Below are 25,302 nucleotides of genomic sequence, written 5' to 3'. Positions count from 1 at the left end.
TGTATTCCCTTTTTCCTGGGTCGGGAGGACGCTTCCTTATTAAGTGTGGGGATATGTTGAGTGTTGAAATGACTTGTTTTTTTGGCTGATTTTTGTTGTTTTTGAGAGCTGAATGGTTGATTTTATGGGATGATTGGTTGATTTGGAAGTGGATTGAGAATGTTTTGGATAATATTAATTGTGTTTTGGAAGTTCATGATGATTGTTGGTGGTTTTGTGATGTTCTGATAGGTTCCGAATGGTTCTGTATACCTTCTGTTTTGTTCTGTTTTGGTCTGTTTTGTTCTGATTGTCTTCTGTAAGGAGGGATGGAGTATTGATTGATGAAGAATGAGATATTGTGAAAGCTTAGTGAATGGTTTGTGAGAGTTTGAAATGGTTTGAGAATGAGTTATGAGGTTTTGATGACCTTCTGTAACCTTCTGTAGGTCTTCTGTAGAGCTTCTGCTTCTGTTCTGCTTCTGTTCTGTTCTGTACTGTAGTTGTTCTGGTACTGTTCTGTAGACTGTTCTGTATGCTTCTGTAAGTGTTCTGTGGAATGTATGTGTGACTTTGGGAAAGTTTTCTAGCCTTTGAAAGAGGTGAATACAAGTGCAAAAGAGCTGAAAGAAGTGAAAGAAGTAGCTGCTGAAGACTCAAGAGAAGACTAGAGTGAAGTGACAGTAGTGAGCTATGAAGAGACACTGTAGTGGCTCTGGTGACTCTTCATATCAGACATACCTCTTGGGAGGAGTATCCACGACCTAAGAGTGATTATTGAGTGTGATTTTGAGAGATTGTAGTGAGGATATGATGTATTATTGATGGAGAGAGATAGAGAGAGTCAGAGATAGCCAATTTTACTCAAACAAAGTGATTGTATATGAGAGATTGAGAGAGAAGACTATGAAGATATTGAAGATGAATACTATGTGATGTATTTCCATTCAAAGATGGTGTACTTCTTTGCTTTCTTTGTTCTATTGATGGATTCTGTGAAGATGTTGAAAAATATGATTGATTCTATTAAAACCGTGGGAGGTCTACATGATGCTGCATGAAGATTTGTTGTGCCTGGTGTTCTTTTCTTCATTGTGATCATATGAAACATGATAAACAAGCTTGTTGATGTTACAAGATAGATTTTCTTGCAAGAGAATTCCCTTTTCCTTGGTGTTCCTCTCGGGGCTCCAGAAACAAATACTTGGACCATATACATTTTAAAATCTTCCTAGTCAATGCACAGATGATTCTTCTGATTGATATAGCACCACCATGTGTGGGAAAATACTTCCAAGTGGAAAGAAGAAAATATTATTTTTTGATCATAAATGTGGAGGTAGATATTGAAATAGGACTCCAACTTGGATGTCCATTCCTCCAAGTCTGATTGGTGAGCGAGATTTCCCATTGTGCTTAGTGAGGATAATCTAATCATGTAGATTATGAGGTCCTTGCTGCCCATGCAACCCTTGCTATCCATACACCCATAATGTCTATACATACCTTGCTATCCATAAATACCATGTGGTGCATTTATCCCATGCTTTCCATTATAGCCATGCCGGCCATTAGTGCCATGCTATCCATGATGAGGCTGATTCATATAGGTTGCATGGGGGCTCCTAGAGAGAGCGGGGGACTTTTTACCAAGGGTGGGAGATGCCTCAGTGGGGTGTTGGCTACATGGCTAATGGGGGAGCTCAACAAAGGCTCATCATGCGCATGAGAGGGCTCACCAATCTCATAGGTGGAAGAGGGGATTTCTTTAGTACCAAGTTTGCTATGTGGACCATGAAATGGCTCCTGAAGTAGTGAATATCTAGATTCATGCCTATAGTCATTTGCCTTCTCTTGGGATGATGCTTTAACTAACTGAGAAGCAAGAGTAGTGAGCTACTACAAGGTCACTTGAGTCCTCCAGTTTGAGAGAGCCATGTGCTCAATAACTTCATCAAATTTGGACATTATTTGGTGGTGGTTGGTGACCATGTCATTATGCCATTCCATGTGAGGAAGCTCATGCTAACATAGGGTGTAGTTGAGCAAGTTATAGGGATCTATATCGAAAAATTCCTCATGCATATCACCATGGTAATCTTGTCTCAAGCTTGGTTCATCATTCTTGGAGGTCCTAGAGTCTCTAATATCTCTCTGGAGTTCCTCATGGGCCTTACTTTTGACTTTCTGGCCAACCATATGGATGCAGTCCACATGACCTGCTGTCAGTAGATTTTTTATTCAAATTGGAGGGGACAAAGACCTCTTCAAGATGAGCTATTAATCTTTGTGACACAAAATGATCAGAATTTTATACAAAATACTTAGTGTGTCTTGCAATCTGCACCCTGTCCATCGTGACCCTAGTGCACAAAAATGGGGATAACTTTCAAACCATAGCACTGATTGGGGTGATTTTTAATTCAAACCGGAGTGGAAGAAGCCTTCTTTGGGATGAGCTATAGGGTTTACTCCCAAATACAATACATAATTTTTTGTAATAGGATCTTTATGGCTGTCCTACTTGATTGTGACAAAAAACACTACTTGTCTCTTAGTGCAAAAGCAGTCATATGATTATGTGGGGCTTGATCAACAACATGAGTAGCATCCTAAGCATACTAAGAATTATCTCAAGAATCATTGCATATGTATCTACTCTGTCCTCAATGCATAATTGTAAAATTTCCACGCAATAAAAGTTAGTTGGTTAGTTCGAAAGCTAGTTAGTCATTTAATAAGTTAGTAACATTCCTAACTAGGTAAAAATAATTAACATTAATAGATAATAATTTTTATTTAATTAAAATATATTTTAAAAAAATCGAGAGTCATAAATGCGATATTTTTCTCAGATTAACAAGGACTGTCGCCACCATCACGAAAGTTACAACGTGAACGAGACTTATGAGCCATATTAATCACTAGTATTAATGTGTATAGTTTGGATGGCCCAAAGATATTAGGTTTTTGGATTTTAAAAAAACTACTATATTTTAGATATTATCCTGAAAAGATAGAACTCGATGTCATTTAAAACAAAATACAAGTGATGTCACTACAAGTTATAGGCCTTATACCGACGTTTAAAGCGATGAAAATGCAAATAAAAAAAATTGCCCCCAACATCGCAAAAAGCGTCGTTATTGGCGACACCATAGAATAGCCGGTATCATCGTCACTATCAGTGTCGCTATTGGCATCGGTATTAGCGTCGCTTTTGTGATGCTGATACCGACGCCAATACTGATGCTGATAGCGACGGTTTGCGACATAAATAACGACGCCAATAACGACACGAGCAATAAAATTTGCGATGCTAATAGCGACGATAACACAGAAAAAAAAATTGTTGCATGGCAGCAGTTTCTGCACTATGTACAATGCACTTGCAAACAAAAATAATGTATACTAAAATCATAACACTGATACATGAAATAAATACATGATCACATAATAAGAAATTGGTACAATCATGATAAGATATCACTAATACATAGAAAATTTCTACATAGATTAGGCGACTCAAAAATAAAGGTGTGTGAGAGCTCCAGGGATCAAAGGGCGAGCTACATATCCTTGTCCCCCGAAAGCTCATCCCGCTGCAAAGAAGCATCGAACGGACTCTGCAGAAAAAGAAACAATACATCATTCCACCATACAATAATACATTCTAATTAAACATGGTAAATATGTACAAGAAAGATGAGTGACTTAAAAGGCCGCCGCGTCTATACAAACGGTCGATTAATAAAGTGAGACCATGCCTCTCTGCATATCGAGTCTTAAAGCCTGTCGGATCGCAATTTGTAATGGAGTGCTGCAAAGAAACCAAATTGCTAACTGTTAGAAACATGATTGTCAGTACAAAGAATATTGCAAAAAAATAAATAAGCAAAAGAAAAGAAAAACTTACAAAGTCCTCCAAATATGTCCTGTGGCCGCCACTCCCAAGATGATGGACCACTCTGACCTCGACTCGTGCCCTCACCGCCTCGCGCTGCTGACTCCAACATCCTGGAGAATCTGTAGCCTCCTCCCTCAGTCGGCGCCAGTCATCTGCATCTAACCACTCGGGCTTTGCAGCTCCATTTTTTATTGCCTTGCATGCGTTGTCGGATCATCTATGTGACATGTATGCACGCATGTAATCCATCATCCAGCCTGTAGAGAATCTATCTACTGAGGCTGGAACTAGAAACTCCTTGTGCAAGGATGCTACTATGTAGTCCTTGCTCCCCTCCGGTATGTTCTTCCAATGATCCAAGACGTTGTGGCGAAAAACTTGTTGGTACAACTCTCTCATGCAAGCCATCACCCTCCTCCCCTCATCATTCATGATGATGGCTCCTGACCTACCATCGACTAGATATCCATATCCCCCTAGAGTCTACCTAAGATGAATCCTCTCCCATTTGCGTCCATGCTCCTGGGCATATCTAGAAGACCCCTGTGCATCTGGTGTACCGACCGGGATAATATCTCTCAGAGTGGCACCCATAGGGGTGCCACTTGCTGATGGCTGAGCAAAAGCCGAAGTAACTGGAGTAGACGTCCCCATAGGTGTGACAAATCCCTGAGGTGATGCAACTCCAATTGAACGATGAGATGGAGACACCGCGTCTGTGCCTCCACAGCATCTACCTGATCCTGAGCCACGCTCCCTAGAAGGACCAGGAGAGCGAGGAGTCGCACTTGTATCCCGTATCGACCGCGGGCTCACTGCCTCTGTATCTTTGCAGCATCCCCCTAACCTTGAAGCACTCCCTCTCTCTGGCCCAAGTCTGGAGCATTGAGCTCATATGCTCAAAGCCGAAGCATCCGATCCCGCTGAAGTAGATCCAGCAGAGTGCCCTGAGGAAGACCGAGATAGATCCTAGTCTGCCATATCTCTGAATCAATTTAAATCATACAAAGCACAATAATATAAATCATTTCTTTAAAAAATTCACTTAAAATGTATATCTTATGTATCCTTATAAGCAATTTGTCAATGAATTGAGTAAGTGGATGCTCCAAGTATGAAGTATCCTATGGTCCCATGTTAATCTCTTGACATAACTCCGCATACACTAGAAGGTCGATAGACATATCACCACAAAAGAATGAGTCCACCTTGTTCTCAAAGAATTCTTGGACTCTTGTATTTCCATCATTGTTAGCCGAGCTTTCGATGGCCTCCACCTCTTGCAATATCGACCCCTCTATTTGCATATTATCTTCATCAATGCTTACAACATCGCTTTGATCATATACTCTCACAATTCGAGGAGTTGAAGGTATAACATACCACCATCAAGGTTGTCGGGGATTTGGATAGAATCTGTTCACAAATATGTATAAGAGAGTTCAAACCATTGTGACATAAACCATGTCGTAATACAATTAGCAAACAAATGAGTCCATGCACCTGTTCACAATGGGCCGGCAACACAAAGGTGTCGCACAAATCCGTCCATTTTTTTTCGGAATCTATTTCGAGAAATCCTGATGGACCTCGTCGAACTATTGCTCCAGCTCCTCCAGATACCACTTTGAACCACTGCATATCGAATAGTATCATGGAGAAGCTACGATAATCCACCATAATAATACTTTGCAAGTTCCCAAAATACTCCATCTCATCCACAACTGTGTTTGGATCCGTTGCTCATTGCCCACTTTCTTACTTGAACCTTGCCATGATACCATAGTCCATTGTGGAGTGCATTTTGTCAATACGCTCCACGCGAAAATGCCGTCCGCTCGACCATGCTGCACTGTATATTTTTTACTGTATAGTAAAACACTCAAATTAGATGTCGTATATAAAATTTAGATACGACACATTCTAAACCCCTCATCACCTTTGGACTACATCCCTTCAAGAATTTCCACTCCTCCACTAAGTCCTTTATCCCTTCGTGAGACGCTGCGGCGGTCAAAGCTCTATGCAACCATCCTGTTGACATGAACCATGGCATCTCCTCCATGCCTTCGGGATATCGAATCGGTTGATGATGCGTACTACGTCGAAATTCAGCTCGCGCTTCCTCTCGATCTTGCCTAGCGATCTGGTACCTGGCGAGCCATGTCTCCATAGAGGCATGGTACAACATACAAAAGCGATTCACCTTCTCCTCCATTGAGGCATCCATTCTTTTTTCTACCCCATTTCCAACCACCACATCTCCAGTCAGTCTATCATTGTCCTTCAGCGACCATAGCATTTCATTGTCTTGATCCACCGTTGGTAGCCATTGTGAAATATGCACTAGCGTCTCAGACACTAAACAACCTTCAGCCATGCTATCTTCTAGCTGAGTTCATTGTCACACAAAGCATTTCAGGGTTTTCATGGAGCGCTCCAAGAAGAACATCCATCGTGTATGGATAGGTCTGCAGCAATCTCCACTTCATCTACAAGATGCACAAGAAGGTGGATTTGTATCGTGAGCATGCTGGTGGGCAGGTATTTCTCAAAGAGACAGACCATCTCCACTACTCCTCGCCTCGTGGATTCAATAGAGGACATCTTAACCTCCTTCTGTGAGATCCATTGCACCAAAGTCGATAACCTGTAAATGGCCCCACGTATTTTTGGAGTAAGACATCCTACGATCGCGATCGGTAGTACAAACTGCGAAAAATGAGAAAGCATTATGAATAATGGCTACACTCCAAATAGCAAAATGTGCACGCTAATTACAATCCATTCGTAGTACAAACCTGACATATCTTATGCCAGTCATGGGATTTTAGCCCTGATAATTGGTCGTCTTTAGAAAATGTGGACCTGAGAGGACGCATCATACCCGTCGAAGTGCAGATAGACTTGATTACTTGCTTCACAATGCGCTCTTCTTTAGTGGAAAAAACCCAAGGAGCGCGAGAAAACCGTACGCGATCAACAGCACTCGACTGCGACCAAAGCGCCTCCATCTTACCTACCTCCTTCAAATCCATTCGTGCCCCTATAGTGTCTCTCTTTCCTGTGATGTGGTCCCATAGCAAGCTGTCCACATTCTTGAAAATATGCATGGGATCCAACAAGTGGTTGATCTGTGAAAGTGAGTCCAGTATGGCAACTTGTAGAAAACTTAGAACCGCCGCATTTCGTTTGGATGTGATTCCCTGTGGACCATTTTCAGTTCGTACCAACTTGCGGCGTTCATACGTGTTGGAAGTCGTCCAAGGAAACCTTTCCTGAGTTCATGATCCTCTGGCAAGAAAGCAGTGTATCCTTGATATACCATCTTCTTCATGGTTCGTGACCTTCGGGAGGCTAACTCTGGCCCGCACAATGGACATGCATGATAACCTGAGGTAACCAAACCTATTCCAACACCATGACCCAGTGAATACTTGCTTGAACGAGATAAAATATAGATATTACCAACGAGAATGGAGGCCTTCTCACCTGAGCACTCTTCGAATCCCGGAAAGTCATGCATCATCCACATGAGAATGGCTCCAATATTGGCTGACCGTCGACCATCGCGCCTGCTCATATCTTGCATGGTGACCCCCTCCTCCCACAAAATCTTAAGCTCATTGACTAATGGACAAAGATACACATCCATATTTTTGACTTTGTAGTGGCCGGGGACGAGTAAGCTAAGGATGAGATGTCCTTTCTTCATAGAAAGCCATGGAGGGATATTGTAGTTGACAAGGACTACATGCCACACACTGTAAGCAGCTGAGCATAGACCGAATGGGTTCACGCCATCCATTGCAAGACCGAGCCAAAGATTCCTTGGCTCTCGGGCAAAGCCTGGGAAGGTAGAGTCAATGTGGCTCCATGCGCGTGAATCCGCTGATATTTGTTGAACTCCATCTATGAATCTCTTTTCCTATTAGGTTTAATGATTTTTATCTCTTTTTCTCTCTCCTCTCTCTCATATTTATTTTTCTCTCTCCTCTCCATCTCTCATTTCCCTTTCTCTCTTTCTCCCTCTCTCATTTCCTCTCCCTCTCTCACCCTATCTCATTTCCTCTCCCTCTCTTTCTCTCTTTCTCTATTAGGTTTAATGATTTTTTTTTTCTCTCTCGTCTCCCTATCTCATTTTTTCTCTCTCCTCTCTCTCTCTCATTTTTCCTTTCTCTTTTTCTCCCCCTCTCTCATTTCCTCTCCCTCCCTCACCCTAATCCTCTCTTTTTCTCTTTCCCTATTAGGTTTAATGATTTTTCTCTCTCCTCTCCCTCTCTCATTTTCCTTTATCTCTTTCTCCCCCTCTCTCATTTCCTCTCCCTCCCTCACCCTAACCCTCTCTTTCTCTCTTTCCCTATTAGGTTTAATGATTTTTTCTCATTTTCTCTCTCCTCTCTCTCTCTCTCATTCTTTTTTCTCTCTCCTCTCCCTCTCTCATTTCCCTTTCTCTCTTTCTCTCCCCCTCTCATTTCCTATCCCTCCCTCACCCTCACTCTCTCTTTCTCTCTTTCTCTATTAGATTTAATGATTTTTTCTCTTTTTCTCTCTCATATCCCTCTCTCATTTTTTTCTCTCTCCTCTCCCTATCTCATTTCCCTTTCTTTCTTTCTCTCCCTCTCTTCTTTCCTCTCCCTCCCTCACCCTCACCCTCTCTTTCTCTCTTTTCCCATTAGGTTTAATGATCTTTTTCTCTTTTTCTCTCTCCTCTCTCTCATTCCTTTTTCTCTCTCCTCTCCCTCTCTCATTTCCCTTTCTTTTTTTCTCTCCCTCTCTCATTTCCTCTCCCTCCCTCACCTGACCCTCTCTTTCTCTCTTTTCCCATTAGGTTTAATGATCTTTTTCTCTTTTTCTCTCTCCTCTCTCTCTCTCAAATTTTTTCTCTCTCCTCTCTCTCTCATTTTCTATTTAGGTTTAATGATTTTTCTCTCTTTTTCTCTCTCCTCTCTCTCTCTCTCTCATTTTTTCTGTCTCCTCTCCCTCTCTCATTTACCTTTCTCTCCCTCTCTCATTTCGTGTCCCTCCCTCACCATGACCCTCTCTTTCTCTATTAGATTTAATGATTCTTCTCTTTTTCTCTCTCCTCCCCCTCCCTCATTTTTTCTCTCTCCTCTCCCTCTCTCATTTCCCTTTCTTTCTTTCTCTCCCTCTCTCATTTCCTCTCCCTCCCTCACCCTCACCCTCTCTTTCTCTCTTTTAGCATTAGGTTTAATGATCTTTCTCTCTTTTTCTCTCTCATTTCTTTTTCTCTCTCCTCTCCCTCTCTCATTTTCTTTTCTCTCTTCCTCTCCCTCCCTCGCCCTCACCCTCACCCACACCCTCTCTTTCTCTCTTCGCCTGTTATGTTTAACATCTTATCTCTTTTTCTCTCTCCTCTCATTCTCTCTTTTTTTCTCTCTCCTCTCCCTCTCTCATTTCCTTTTGCTCTCTTCCTCTCCTTCTCTCATTTCTTCTCCCTCCCTCTCCCTCTTTCATTTCCCTACTATGTTTTCGTCTCCCCCCCTCTCCCTCTCCCTCTCCCTCTCCCTCTCTCATTTCCTTCCCCTCCCTCTCCCATTTCCTCCCTCTCCCTCTCTTTAATTTCCCTCTCTTTCTATCTCTCCCTCTTCCATATGTCTTTTTCCTCTCTCATTATACACAAATTATACAAAAAATAAATAAATAAGAGAGAGAATACACTTTCCCTCCCTCTCATTCTCTCATTTCATCCCCCTCCCTCTTCCATTTCCTCCCTCTCCCTCTCCCTCTCTTTCTCTCTCTCGCCCTCCCTCTCTCTCTCCCTCCCTCCCTCTCCCTCTCCCATTTCCTCCCTCTCCCTCTCCCTCCCCCTCTCTTTCTCTCTCATTTCCTCTCCCTCTCTCAATATATATACACAAATCATATAAGCAAAAGTAAAAGAGATAGAGAATGCACTCTCCCTCCCTCTCCCTCTCCCTCTCTTTCTCTTTCTCTCTCTCTTTTGCTTGTTTAGGGTTTAATTTGTGTATATTGGAGGGAGAGGAAATGGGATAGAAAGAGAGGGAGAGGGAGAGGGAGGGAGAGAAAGAGAAAGAGAGGGGGAGAGAAAGAAAAAGAGAAAGAGAGGGAGAGGGAGGGAGAGCCCTCTTTTTTTTCCCTATGGGGCATCGTTATTTGCGTCGATGCAAATAGTGACGTCGCTATTCCTGCGTCGGTACCCACCATCGCTATACCTCTCTTTCCTTGTAGTGTGTGTTAGTTAGTTTTGGAGATTTTATAAAATGAAAAAATTAAGAAAGTGATTGGTCAAATCGCGCATGCTACAATCACAGTCTATAGGCAATAGACAGCACCTCGAATAGACAAAAGAAGAAGGAGTGAACTGAGAGCTTTCTAATCAAGTGTCTTGGGGTTTTACCCCCCTTTTGGAGCCAATGCAACCATTAGATTTATGATTTGAGCATCAGATCACCGAGTCTTCTAAGAGCCCCTCCACTCTTGTTCTCAGCCTTATCCCCTCCTCTCTAATTCATTATAAAAATGAGGCATGGGGAGGCATAAGAGAGCATAAGGAGACCTCAAGAGGCTACAAGAGAGAGGTAGAGAGAAGGATATGCCTCCAAGCGATTGTGAGAGAGATCTTGAGAGAGAGAAAGAGAGAGAGAGAGAGAGAGAAAGAAGAGTTACCCCGAGAGGCTACACCATTCCCTCTATCTCGATCCTCGACTTCACCATTGTAATGTCTCGCCCTCATCTGGCCTTCACACATTCCAAGGAAACACGTTTTTTTCTTGACATTGGCACTCACCTCCGAGGATCGGATCTAGTAGTGGTAGTCAAAAATTAGTAGGTGTGTTAGTAGGGTGAGGTCGAAGGAGTTAGTTCATTAAGTAAGGTTAGTCAGTTAGTAAGGGTAAATTAAAACGTTAGAAATATAGAATATGTTAGTATAGGTTAACATTAGTAATATACTATAGTATAGCATATAAAGCTTCTAAGACAGGTGAAACCGCCATCTTCCGCCACCTCCGCAACGACTGAAGCCGACGTCCATATCATCATCATCGTCATCAGTACCAACGTCATTCTCACCCTCGTCATTGTCTCGAGCTAGCCATCCATGCGAGAGGACACGACTCCAAACCTGTGTACTCCTGCCACCCATCGGGAGCATGAGGATAACAACCCCTTCCCTCCCCCAACTATATAATAAGCCTTTTCCCCCCCGTTGCAGAGGTTTGCGGACCTCCATCGCCTGTGCCTTTCGCGTGTGGTAGGCAACCGTCAACAATCATGGGCCTCGCCTTGCACTCCATTCTGTTCCCTCGCCAGGTCTCCAGTGTCACCACCTCCCTACAGTCGTAGGGGTCTTTCTTTTTCCCCCTCGTGGCTATTTGCATTGGCAGCAGCCTGCACCACCTAGCCCAGGTATTTTCTTCCCTGGATCAGTCTGCGATGGCAGATCTGCGGCCGCTCCGCCCACCCTGCCCCGTGATATCTTCTTTTCCCCCCATCGTCTCATTGTAGGCCATGTAGGCTCTGACCCCAGTTAACCTTTTTCCCCTATCCCGGGTGTCACGGACCCCCCCCCCCCCCTGGACCCCAATTCAAACCATCATCATGGGCCCCGGATGTTGTTCCGTGAGGAGTATAGAGGAATAAGGTGGAAGAAGATAAAGAAGAGAAGGAGTGAAGTGAAGGAGGAAGAGTAGAGAGGAATAGGGTGGGAGAAGATAAAGAAGAGAAAGAGAGGAGTGAAGGGGGAAGAGTAGAGTGAAATAGGGTGGGAGAAGATAAAGAAGATAAGAGAGAAGGAATAGAAGGAGGTAGAAGAGTAAAAAGAGAATAAAAGAAGAGGGGTGAAGGAGGAAGAGTAGGAAAGAAGAAGGAAAAAGATAGAGAAAGTGCAAGAAAATAGAATAATTCCCTTTCTATACCTTTTGCCCCAAGCCCAAAGTTCTCCAAAGGTTCATGTGGTTGCAAAGCCACACTCACCCATAATCTTTTTGCCAAGTATATACCCTATAGGTCCTTCTTAGGTTTTATAAATAAGTTCCTCTCTCCGAAGAAGCTAGGAACCTAAAAGTCTTATTATTCCTTCTCGTGATCAACCATTTAAACGGCTCCTTGCCTCGAAAGAGAGATGGTGGAAATCCGGGAGAAAGAATAAAAGCTGCCTTCACGTTCGAACTGCGATGCCGCCTAAGAAAGTCCAAGGAGTAGATGCAGGAGGGTCATCTCCCGGTATCCATGTGGATATCTCACCCCAAAACCAGGTTTTTCCTTCTTGGTTTTATATCGGGTTTTAAGTCAAATCATGTAAAGATAAATTGTTAAGAATAGGATATTTTTTTTCCGAGTTATTTACAATGAAGCAGTTTAGTTTAATTGAACAAATGATAATGTATAGAACGTAGTTCCTTCGAATAGCATCATGCATTTATAACGAATTACGAACAAGATTATCTACTTACTATAATAGTATATTTCAGTTAAATTCCTAAAGGTATAAAAGCTGCATCTTGCACCATTAACCCTATTCTTTTTGCAACGAGTCATGATGAAATTCATGAAAGGTTTTTTTCACGTTGCTCAAATTACTAGGAAGTTATCATTGCTAATTGCATATCCTGGCAAGGAAAAGAATGTTAATTGGCATAAGTTTCGTTTGCAAGGAAAAATGAAGATTAAATTGAATTTACCTACCACAAAGCAATAAAGTTTAGGACTGAAAAATCAATTGTCACAAGGATAACACATCTTGCTGAGGTGATCAATATTTCCTTCCAAAAGATAACCAAATCAATCTAAATTTGAAAATACCATGCTGCAAAATATGCCTTGGGAATGATTTAAAGACCAAAGAAACGTTTATACCTTAAGCACTTGACTACCTTCCCTGATTGTAGGGTCAATTAATTTCGTAAAGGTAAAAGAACTAGGGTTGTCCCTGAGGTTCTTGGAAAGAGACCGTAGGCCATATGTCAGCTTAAAGAATCTAAAATGGATTATTTCATCGCAGGACTTGCGCAGCAAGTATGAAATCATTTAGTCTTGTGATTGATTCACAAGGAGAAAGGGTAAATATCCTCAACAAGGATGGCAGATCCTTACGCAAGTTATCTTGAAAAAGGACGTATTCTTGGATATCCTTCTAAATAAGGAAAGTTATAAACCAGAAACTAAAGTATCTAATGAACTTTAGGGTTGAGCAAGTTGGGTTAATAAGGTACGCCCTAACCCGGAATATAAAGGATCTCGCCAAGTTGCAAGACACCTTGGAAACGAGTGCTGAAACACTGAAAAGGAAAGAATAATTCCTTAGCAGTTTGCCAAACAACAAGGTCAATTAATGGAAATGTTTGTGCTTGCTAGAGATTTTGGAGCACTGTTTGATTTATGAATTACAAATTAAATGAATACCTATACTTCACGATGAAGGCATGAAGGGAGAGGCAGTTTCAGTTACCCCCGACTACCTGCCTGACCCTAACCAAGAGGGTTGTTGACCACGCCAGGAACGTGGACCGAACCCGCCGTGAGAGGTCTCTCCGTTGAGCTTTACTTGGAGTAGGAGGACGCTTGGGTTCCAGGGGGGCTCTGGCCGTAAATCCCTCGCCTTCCGGGTCCTGCACAAGAGGCTAACGTGACTCGGGATTGGATCTCAAGGCGTGCATACTAGTCTACGGGCAAAAGCTTGGATTAGTGATCCCTGTGGATTACTGGATGGCCTTCGGGTGGATTATGGACAAGCCTATGGGCGGAACTCCTTGTATTTGAAAGATACAAATAATGTTATGTAATAAAGAACTTGTTTGATATTGTTTTTCTATGTCATGTGATAAGATTACGTGAAGGAACTAGTGCTTAATGGTTTAATTAAAGAAGCTGGTTGTTACATGTCCAAATTAATGTGCTAGATAATTACATAACTAAAAAAAAACTAAGGAAAGTGTGGAGGATGGGCCATGGGTCCGTCCTATGGTTGGGTGGTCCCGGTTAGCCAGGAACTTTTCTCAAAAATCTCGAAGAACAGCGGGATGATCATCAAAACGAATAACAAAAGCAATGACCTAGAGTTATGTCTTACCAGATTTACGCTATTTTAGGGGAACGGAATGAGACTATGCCTTATGGCAGAGAGGTTGAGCTTTGCAACCCTCTCATTTCCCATTCTCCTTGAACCAAGTGTAGTGGGAATCTGCTTTGGACCTGGCGTTTCTGCATAAAGTAGTTCGCTTGGGTCCGACGCTAGTTGCTGTTAGTTAATGACCAATCAAGAAAATCCTAATTCCGATCGATCCTAAGTGGGAACGGCGAGGATACTTCCGATATGTGGCAGATGCGGGAAAACCTAGATCGCAAATCCCGTAACATTCCATGGGAGTGACGGTCGGAGCTTTCTAGACATCCTTTCCGATGGACTGCTAAGACGTGTCCTGGATGATACAAAGAGGACACGTTACAGTTGGTATCAGAGCCGACCAATAACGGATTTGCTTTTATAAAATCTCAATTAAATGAAGTAAAGAAATTGTTGCTGTCCAAACATTTCCTTACCCTCAATGCTGTCTTGCAGAGTCACGAAGCGTGAAACAAGTTTTTGGTATTTCGGGTCATGTTTATGACTGCAATACATTCTCCGCTTTATAGACAAAGAATTGGGATGATGAACATCCTGGAGCATATTTATAATCCATCACCTCTATACAAAGAACGAAGATGGACGGGGTCTTCTGGAATCTACTATATAGCTGCCCACCGGTTTGCTTCAACCTAAAGAGGATCAAGTGGTTGGAAGACTTGAAAGTCGTGAAGCTGTTCGTCTTTGTGGAAGCTCATGTAAATTCGACTTTACATATCCAGGGTTGGAGGGTTGAGATGAACTCATATGTATATGAGGAAGTAACCCGTGTAATCCCTGCCGACAAGATTAAAGTGTTGGGCCGTCATGAGAAGTATGGATTCCAACGGAAAGGGTATCCTGAACTTCCAATGACTTATCGATTCCTAAAGATCCATGACCCAAAACCCTACTATTACTCAGTTCCTGTATATAAATGCAATACAACGTTGTTCTCCCCAAACTAAATGTAACAATTGACTTATCATCACATGGAACGTTGTATTCGAAAGGGCTATGCCCATGTAAATACAAATAAAGACTTCTTTTTATCAATATCTGGCTGTGCATAAGAGTTGTTAAAAAAGATAAGTAGCTACATTGTCGATTATCGTATAATAACGTTAAGAAAACCCTTATTCAGGCACAACCCTAGGTACAGGTTCCAAATTCGCCTCCTACATCAAGTACTGCTGTGATCCAGGAGAAGAAGTTCCTCCTCAAGCAGATAAAGCCACCCGAGTTTGACAGGAGAGGCAGGTTTGTTCAGGCTGATACTGAAATTTGGATTGAATCCATCGAGGATTACTTCAAACCAGCTGGTACTGCACCCGCCAATCAGGCTATGCTCACCAAGTTAAAGCTCACCGACGAAGCAAGACTTTGGTGGAAGAAATGGTGCAGGGATCAAGGGATTTCAGAGGGATCTGTTACCTGGGAGAAGCTGAAGAGGGCCGTGCAGGGAAGATACTTACCACCTGCATATCGCACGTAGAAAATGAACGAGTTCTATGAGCTAAAACAGCTAGGACTCACTCTTGACGCATACTACACTAAATTTGTCTCACTTTTAAAGTATGCGCCACAGATGGAGATGACGCAGCAGGTGTCCAAATTTTGTGTGGGATTAAATCCACCAGTACATACCCGTCTCAAATCTATGCGTCCATCAAATCTTCAGGATGCACTCATTCAAGTAGTGCCTATAATTCAGGAGGTGCAAGCTAGACCAAGGGGTAACAAAACTTGGTCTTATAATGACCCAAACAGAGGTGCATTCAGACCTCAAATGAAGAGAATTCAAGGTCATAATCAAGGACGAATAACGTCAACAACTTTGTTTCTACTCCAAGTAATGGCCGAAACCTCCGTTGTTTCCACAACAACAAACCCGGTCACTTCAAGAGGCAATGTCCCAAGCTCAGCAGAGGACATCGCCAAATGCCTTTCCAAGGAGCAGGCCGTGTTCAAGGAGCCGCCACCTGTGGAAGAGGAAGAACCGCCTGCATTGCCAATAGGCAAAGATGCAAAGAAGAAGAAGAGGAAGATCCGACTATGGAAGCAGAATTCGAAAGAGTGACAGTCCATGCCGCTTTACACAAGAAAGGGCCGAATCGCCAGTTCTCAGTGATTCAGACACCGTCGGACTATCAAGGTAAAGGTTTCAAAACCTTGATTGATTGTGGTAGTACACATTCCTTTATCTCACCAACATGTGCAAAAAGATTAGGAATAGCCATAGTAGAAGCACCTACACTGCTTGTGGAATTGGCAAATGGTCATGAGGTAACTTGTACCAGGCAAATTGGTAAGGTAGAATTCTTTCTGGGAGGAAAGAAGACTTCGGTCAAATTCAGAGTCATGAATTTAGGTATCCATGAGTGTCTACTCGGAATGGATTTGTTGGCTTAAGCCCAACGACGCCCACATTCACTGTGGAAAGGGTCAAGTTTCCTTTCGAAACTCTGAAAGGGAATTTGTCACAACTCAAGGTGAGGTAGGAGTGCCAAGAATCCAATTGTCCAAAGTATCTCGGATCATAAAAGGAGTCAGAAAAGGATTACCCGTTTACTTGATCAAACTCAACAAGTTAGATCAAAAGCAAGAGTCTCATGAAGGACCTTCTTGGCTAAAGGAATATGTTGACGTATTCCCTGAAGAATTGACCGAACTTCCGCCTCAAAGAGAAGTAGATCATGAGATTAGGTTAGTGCCTGGAGCTGCACCAATTGCAAAGAGACCTTATAGAATGTCCATACCAGAAGCAATTGAACTTAAGGAACAACTCAAACAAGTGTTAGATCAGGGCTACATCCGGCCTAGCAATTCACCGTGGGGAGCTCCAAAACTATTCCAGAAAAAGAAAGATGGGACACTTCGACTATGTATTGATTACCGAGGGTTGAACCAATCAACAGTCAAAAACAAGTATCCCATTCCTAGAATAGATGAGCTTCTTGATCGTCTCCAGGGTGCAAATATATTCTCCAAGATTGATCTCAGGTCAGGTTACTATCAGATAAGGATCAAGGAAGAAGATGGCCTTCAATACAAGATATGGGCACTTTGAGTTCCTAGTTATGTCATTCGGGCTTACAAATGCACCTGCCACCTTCCATAGTTTAATGCATGATATCTTTAGACCATATCTTGATGATTTCGTGCTTGTCTTCTTCGATGACACTTTAGTCTATTCTAAACAGGAAGAAGATCATGAACCTCAACTTCGGATTGTCCTTGAGACAATGAGGTCACATAAGCTGTATGCAAAAATGAAGAAGTGTGCATTCTTCAAGCGTCAGATTGAGTATCTGGGATTCATAGTATCATTAGAAGGGATATCAATAGACCCAGCCAAGGTCTGAGATGTGCTTGAATGGCCAATACCAGTATCCATCAAAGAGATACGTAGCTTTCTTGGATTGACAGGATGGTATAGGGTCTTCATTAAAAACTATGCTTTGATTGCAGCACCTCTTACAGACTTACTAAAGAAGCAGACTTCCATTACATGGTCAACTTCCAAACAAAATAGCTTCGACAGATTGAGGCAAAGTTTGGTATCAGCACCTATTCTAAAACTTCGAGACCTCAATAAGGAGTTCGAGGTAGTAATTGATGCTAGCATTCTTGCCTTGGGGTGTGTACTTATGCAGGATGGTCATCCAGTAGCATACTCTTCAAGGAAATTGAAGAGTCATGAAAAGAATTATGCCACACATGACCTGGAATTACTAGCTGTCATCCATGCTCTAAAGCTTTGGAGACACTACCTAATGGGTAACAAGTTTACTCTAGTAACCGATCATAAGAGTCTCAAATGGATTTTTACCCAGAACGAGCTCAACATGAGGCAACGTCCGTGGATTGAAGTGTTGGAGGAATATGATTTTGAAATCAAGTACCGACTAGGGAAAGAGAATGTAGTTGCTGATGCACTTAGTTGCAAGGGATTCCTAAATTCCCTAATCTTGTAGAATCCATCAACGGCCAGATCTCTGGCTACAAAAGTATCTATACCAAACAACCCTATACTTGAATTAGCTAGAGAGGAAGCATGCCATGATTTGGCCTACCAAACAATGCTAAAGGAAATATCTACCAAGGAGTAGAATCAAAAGTTGTAAACAAAGTATCGGGAATTTTCCATTGATAATGGACTTGTCTACTACAGAACAAGGCTATGTATACCAGCAAGCCAGTCACTTAAGAAGCAGATAATATGGGAAGCTCATGATTCCCCTTTCGCAGCACATCCTGGCTATGCTAAGACTCTTAATGCAGTTAGGAAGAGCTACCATTGGGAGAGGCTTAAAGGTGATGTTCTCAAATATGTCACTGAGTGTTTGTCTTGCCAATGTATCAAAGCCGAACATGTCATGATGCCAGGGAAACTACAATCGCTTGACATCCCCCAAATGAAATGGGAATTCATCAGTATGGATTTTGTTGTAGGCTTACCCCAAGTCCAGGGAGGATGCAACTCCATCATGGTTGTAGTTGACATGCTTACCAAGGTTGCACACCTAATTCCAGTAAAGACAAACTATAAAGCCTCCGACATCAAGATTGTTTATCAAAGAGATATTCAAGCTACATGGTTTACCCAAAAGAATCATTAGTTATCGAGATTCTCTCTTCACATCACACTTCTGGAGAGCTATCTTTGAGGCTATTGGGACTCAACTCTGTTTTAGCACCGCCTACCATCGCCAAACGGATGGCCAAACAGAGCGAGTAAATCAAGTCATCGAGGATATGCTTAGGGTATACTGCTCTCGAGAACCCAAGAAGTGGATTCAATACTTGCCTTTGGTAGAGTTTGCCTACAATGCTTCTTACCAACAAAGCATTCAGATGACCCCTTTCCAAGCATTGTATGGTCATGATTGTCGAAGTCCCCTAAACTTTTCTGATCCAACCCTAAGGGTTGAAGCGTCAAGACAGATGTTGGAAGACATGGACAATCAAATAAAGTCAATAAGACAAGACATACAAGCAGCCAAGGATAGACAAAAGGCATACGTAGATTTGAAGCGTCAAGAAAGAATCTTCAAAGAAGGAGACATGGTCTTCATTCATGTACGCCCTAAAAAGAGTTCTCTATCCCTAGGAGATTGCAAGAAGCTAAGTCCAAGGTATTGTGGGCCGTACAAAATCCTCAAATGCCTAGGACCCAGTGCTTATAGATTGCAACTCCCTGACAACCTAAAAGTTCACAATGTATTCCATATCAGCCTATTGAAAAAATATGTACCCAACCCTAACCATGTACTTGATGACCAACAAATTGTAATGCCTAGTCAAGGAGTCCTTGAACTAAGGCCAGATAGGATCTTAGGTGTTAGGGAGAGATAGTTAAGATCTGGAACCTTGAGAGAATGCCTCGTCCAGTGGAAAGATTATCCCAAAGAGGAGGCCACTTGGGTAGATGAAGACACTCTCAACCATCAATATCCCCACTTTATCTCGAGATGAGGACATCTAGATTCTTCTAAGGGGGAGAGGATGTAATGTCTCGCCCTCATCCTGCCCTCACACATTCCAAGAAAACACGTTTTTTTCTTAACATTGGCACTCACCTCTGAGAATCGGATCTAGTAGTGGTAGTGAAAAATTAGTAGGCGTGTTAGTAGGGTGAGGTCGAAGGAGTTAGTTGATTAAGTAAGGTTAGTTAGTTAGTAAGAAAACGTTAGAAATATAGAATATGTTAGTATAGGTTAACATTAGTAATATACTATACATTAGTAATATACTATAGTATAGCATATAAAGCTTCTAAGACAGGTGAAACCGCCAACTTCCACCACCTTCGCAACGATTGAAGCCGACGTCCATAACACCATCATCGTCGTCAGTACCAACGTCATTCTCACCCTCGACATCGTCTCGAGCTAGCCGTCCATGTGAGAGGACACGACTCCAAACCTGTGTACTCCTGCCACCCGTCGGGAGCATGAGGATAGCAACCCCTTCCCTCCCCCAACTATATAATAAGCCTTTTCCCCCCCATTACAGAGGTGTGCGGACCTCCATCGCCTGTGCCTTTCGCGTGTGGTAGGCAACCGTCAACAATCTTGGGCCTCGCCTTGCACTCCATTCTGTTCTCTCGCCAAGTCTCTAGCGTCGCCACCTCCCTGCAGTTGTAGGGGTCTTTCTCCCCCTCCCCCCCCCCCCCCGGTGGCTATTTGCATTGGCAGCAGCCTGCGCCACCTAGCCCACGTATTTTCTTCCCTGGATCAGTCTGCGGTGGCAGATCTGTGCCCGCTTCGCCCACCCAGCCCCGTGATATCTTATTTTCCCCCCATCGTCTCGTCGTAGGCAACGTAGGCTCTGACCCCAGTCAACTTTTTTCCCCCTATCCCGGGTGTCACGGACCCCCCCTGGACCCCAATCCAAACCATCATCATGGGCCCCAGATGTTGTTCCATGAGGAGTAGAGAGGAATAAGGTGGGAGAAGATAAAGAAGAGAAGGAGTGAAGTGAAGGAGGAAGAGTGGAGAGGAATAGGGTGGGAGAAGATAAAGAAGAGAAAGAGAGGAGTGAAGGAGGAAGAGTAGAGTGAAATAGGGTGGGAGAAGATAAAGAAGAGAAAGAGAGAAGTGAAGGAGAAAGAGTAGAGTGAAATAGGGTGGGAGAAGATAAAGAAGATAAGAGAGAAGGAATAGAAGGAGGTAGAAGAGTAAAAAGAGAATAAAAGAAGAGGGGTGAAGGAGGAAGCGTAGGAAAGAAGAAAGAAAAAGGTAGAGGAAGTACAAGAAAAGAGAATAATTCCCTTTCTATACCTTTTGCCCCAAGCCCAAAGTTCTCCAAAGATTCATGTGGTTGCAAAGCCACACTCACCCATAATCTTTTTGCCAAGTATATACCCTATAGGTCCTTCTTAGGTTTTATAAATCTTTCCTCTCTCCGGAGAAGCTAGGAACCTAAAAGTCTTATTATTCCTGCTCGTGATCAACCATTTAAACGGCTCCTTGCCTCGAAAGAGAGACGGTGGAAATCCGGGAGAAAGAATAAAAGCTGCCTTCACATTCGAACTGCGATGCCGTCTAAGAAAGTCCAAGGAGTAGCTGCAGGAGGGTTGTCTCCCAGTATCCATGTGGATATCTCACCCCAAAACCAGTTTTTTCCTTCTTGCTTTTATATCGGGTTTTAAGTCAAATCATGTAAAAAGGAGTTTAGTTTAATTGAACAAATGATAATGTATACAACATAGTTCCTTCGAATAACATCATGCATGTATAACGAATTACGAAAAAGATTATCTACTTACTATATTAGTATATTTTTGTTAAATTCCTGAAGGTATAATTTCTGCATCTTGCACCATTAACCCTATACTTTTTGCAACGAGTCATGATGAAATTCATGAAAGGTTTTTTTTTACGTTGCTCAAATTACTAGGAAGTTATCATTGCTAATTGCATATCTTGGCAAGGAAAGTAATGTTAATTGGCATAAGTTTCGTTTGCAAGGAAAAATGAAGATTAAATTGAATTTACCTACTACAAAGCAATAAAGTTTAGGACTGAAAAATCAATTGTCACAAGGATAACAAATCGTGCCGAGGTGATCAATATTTCCTTCCAAAAGATAACCAAATCAATCTAAATTTGGAAATACCATGCTGCAAAATATGCCTTGGGAATGATTTAAAGACCAACGAAACGTTTATACCTTAAGCACTTGACTACCTTCCTTGATTGTAGGGTCAATTAATTTCGTAAAGGTAAAAGAACTAGGGTTGTCCCTGAGGTTCTTGGAAAGAGACCCTAGGTCATACGTGAGCTTAAAGAATTTAAAACGGATTATTTCATCGCAGGACTTGCGCAGCAAGTATGAAGTCATTCAGTCTTGTGATTGATTCACAAGGAGAAAGGGTAAATACCCTCAACAAGGATGGCAGATCCTTACGCAAGTTATCTTGAAAAAGGACGTATTCTTGGATATCCTTCTAAATAAGGAAAGTTATAAACCGGAAACTAAAGTATCTAATGAACTTTATGGTTGAGCAAGTTGGGTTAATAAGGTACGCCCTAACCTGGAATATAAAGAATCTCGCCAAGTTGCAAGATACCTTGGAAACGAGTGCTAAAACACTCAAAAGGAAAGAATAATTCCTTAGTAGTTTGCCAAACAACAAGGTCGATTAATGGAAATGTTTGTGCTTGCTAGAGATTTTGGAACACTGTTTGATTTATGAATTACAAATTAAATGAATACCTATACTTCAGGATGAAGGCATGAAGGGAGAGGCAGTTTCAGTTGCCCCCGACTGCCTGCCTGACCCTAAGCAAGGGGGTTGTTGACCACGCTGGGAACATGGACCGAACCCGCCGCGAGAGGTCTCTTCCTTGAGCTCTACTTGGAGTAGGAGGACGCTTGGGTGCCAGGGGGGGCTCTGGCCGTAAATCCCTCGCCTTCCGGGTCCTGCACAAGAGGCTAACGTGACTCGGGATTGGATCTCAAGGCGTGCATACTAGTCTACGGGCAGAAGCTTGGATTAGTGATCCCTCTGGATTACTGGATGGCCTTCGGGCGGATTATGGACAAGCCTATGGGCGGAACTCCTTGTGTTTGAAAGATACAAATAATGTTATGTAATAAAGAACTTGTTTGATATTGTTTTTCTATGTCACATGATAAGATTACGTGAAGGAACTAGTGCTTAACGGTTTAATTATAGAAGCTGGTTGTTACATGTCCAAATTAATGTGTTAGATAATTACATAACTAAAAACAAACTGAGGAAAGTGCGAAGGATGGGCCATGGGTCCGTCCTACGGCTGGGTGGTCCTGGTTAGCCAGGAACTTTTCTCAAAAATCTCGAAGAACAGCGGGATGATCATCAAAATGAATAACGAAAGCGATGACCTAGAGTTATGTCTTACCCAATTTACGCTGTTTTAGGGGAACAGAATGGGACTATGCCTGATGGCAGAGAGGTTGAGATTTGCATCCCTCTCGTTTCCCATTCTCATTGAACCAAGTGCAGCGTGAATCCACTTCGGACCTGGCATTTCTGCGTAAAGTAGTTCGCTCGGGTCCGACGCTAGTTGCTATTAGTTAATGACCAATCAGGAAAACCCTAATTCTGGTCGATCCTAAGTAGGAACGGCCAGGATACTTCCACTACGTGGCAGATGCGGGAAGACCTAGATCGCAAATCCTATAACATTCCATGGGAGTGCCGGGTGGAGCTTTCTAGACATCCTTTCCGATGGACTGCTAAGACGTGTCCTGGATGATACTAAGAGGACACGTTACAACCATCTTGTCTTACACTCTCCCATCTCAAATCTATTCCGCCTTCTTAATCTCTTGATTTTATTTGCGGACGATGGCCTCCAAGCAAAGAATGTTGTGTATGGATGGCAATCCTACAGCCAGCAACGATTTGATTCTCGCATGAGATACATTAGGCTCCATGCTATGATCTACGATAATAGGTCATGGGAAAGAGATAGGCCTTTTTTCACATATTTGAAAGATGGAGTTGGCAAAGTGCATTTATTAAGAGAAGTTAATTACACTTAGTTGCGTATGTTTTATTTATTGATAGAGCAATCGGTTAGGGGTTTTGGATAGCATAATCGTAAAAAGAATAACATTAGGAATTGTGCATACAAGTATTAAGTAAATTTTACATAGAATCGCTCTTTGATCCCAAGGAAGAGAGCGAATATATGATAAAATTGTTATCGCGTTGTCGAAGGGTTTTCGAAAGCAAAGTCGCATCCACAAAGGACCTTGACCAATTTCAAGATAGAAGATCAATCATGTGAATAAGCAAGACAAGAAAATGATGCCAAGTAACCATTGTATTACTGCCAAGATGTTTACAAAATACAAGAGGAATTCCAATCTGATCAGTCCACTAGTTTTAGGCCACCCGATTTAATTCTGCAGCATTTGTAGATCCTTCTGCTATAATGATCGTATGGATCTTTGAAGCTCCTTCTTACATGTCAGGATGAGAAGAAAAATGCAGGTGAGCTTTTCTTGGGGAAATAAAGACAAGTATTCGTTCCAGCATGAAAGAAAGATACAGGTTTACTGACACAAGTTGGTTTATTTTTCCCTTTTTGCCTCATAGTGTGCCCTGACCACATCTTCAATAGCTTGCTGGTGCTCTACTTTAACTTTGATGCTGTTTGCATTAGGTTCAAAGCATGAAAAAATGAGGTTTTCAGGTAGAGATCTGCAGAAGGGCTGAACAGATTCTCTTCTATAGTGAAAGATGACTGCATATCTTGCTTTCAGAAAGTACTCAGTAGAGGCAGCTCATGGGTTCCAGAGCTGAAGTTGTCAATGAAACGAACACAGTGGCATTCAAGAGAAACGGTCGTGCCTCCAGATGTGATACAAACAAGTTGATTTTTTAACTCACCGTGATGATGGATGAATTTATCCACACTTTTCTGTATGGCATCCTCATTCTAAAGCTTTGGAGCTGACTTAAAAAAATGATTTTATTTCTTCCATGCAAGGGAATGTACGCATGTTGTTCAAGCAGAACGATCACTAATAGACATGAAGCTTGAGAATTTTTGAACTGCCTAGGCAGATGAGCATTCCGTCTGTTCACTCTTGGTGTGGTTTCCCACACCTTTACCTTTCAAGAGCTGGAAGGAAACCGAAGCCCATAATCCTTGCCTGATGGAGCAGACTGCCATGTACAGCCAGGGAGCCGACAGGTAAAGCCCAGTATCCAATCATTTTCTTCCAACTCGATCTTTTCTAGCCTAGTAGAGATTTATCTCGCACATGCCCCTGCTTCCTCGGATAGCTTCTTGGAAAGGTTCAACAGAGTTAATTCATACATGTGCTCAGACAGGCAGCTTTCCTATCGGATGAACTGGACCATCTGCAAAACCTACTTGGAGACCTTTGAGTCATTCATCTTGGCCCAGTAATATGGTGTTGGAGCTTTTCCTCTTGGTGGCAGATTTTTTCTGGTCTGGCTTTTTTAGCATACAACATGTAGTTGTCTCCAGCCAGCATTCCCTGTTCAGGCCCAATGCTTTGCAGCCAAAAGTAGGGGCTGCCTTAATTTTCTTTCACACTTGGATCCTCCTAATCCTATCCATGGTCACCAAATTTATCAAGTCTATGGAAAGTACTCAACTCTTGTCCACCAATAGAATCCCTTATTTGTCAAAAACCTTTCCAACAACCACATTATGAATGTAGGTTGTTATTTTGCTCCATGTGAAGTGGTCTCCAAACCTTGGGATGCACAAATGTACAACTCCAGCTGGAAGAACCTCAACACTTTTGTCCCATAACTTATTCTTGATTTCAACTTTGCCATATATTATGTAATCTTGAA

This window comes from Lygodium microphyllum, chromosome 30 (genome assembly GCF_053477565.2).
Source record: "Lygodium microphyllum isolate KBCC chromosome 30, Lygodium_microphyllum_v1.1.10, whole genome shotgun sequence".
NCBI lineage: Eukaryota > Viridiplantae > Streptophyta > Polypodiopsida > Schizaeales > Lygodiaceae > Lygodium > Lygodium microphyllum.
The sequence above is the reverse complement of the archived record's forward strand: the minus strand, read 5'-3'. Positions refer to the sequence as shown.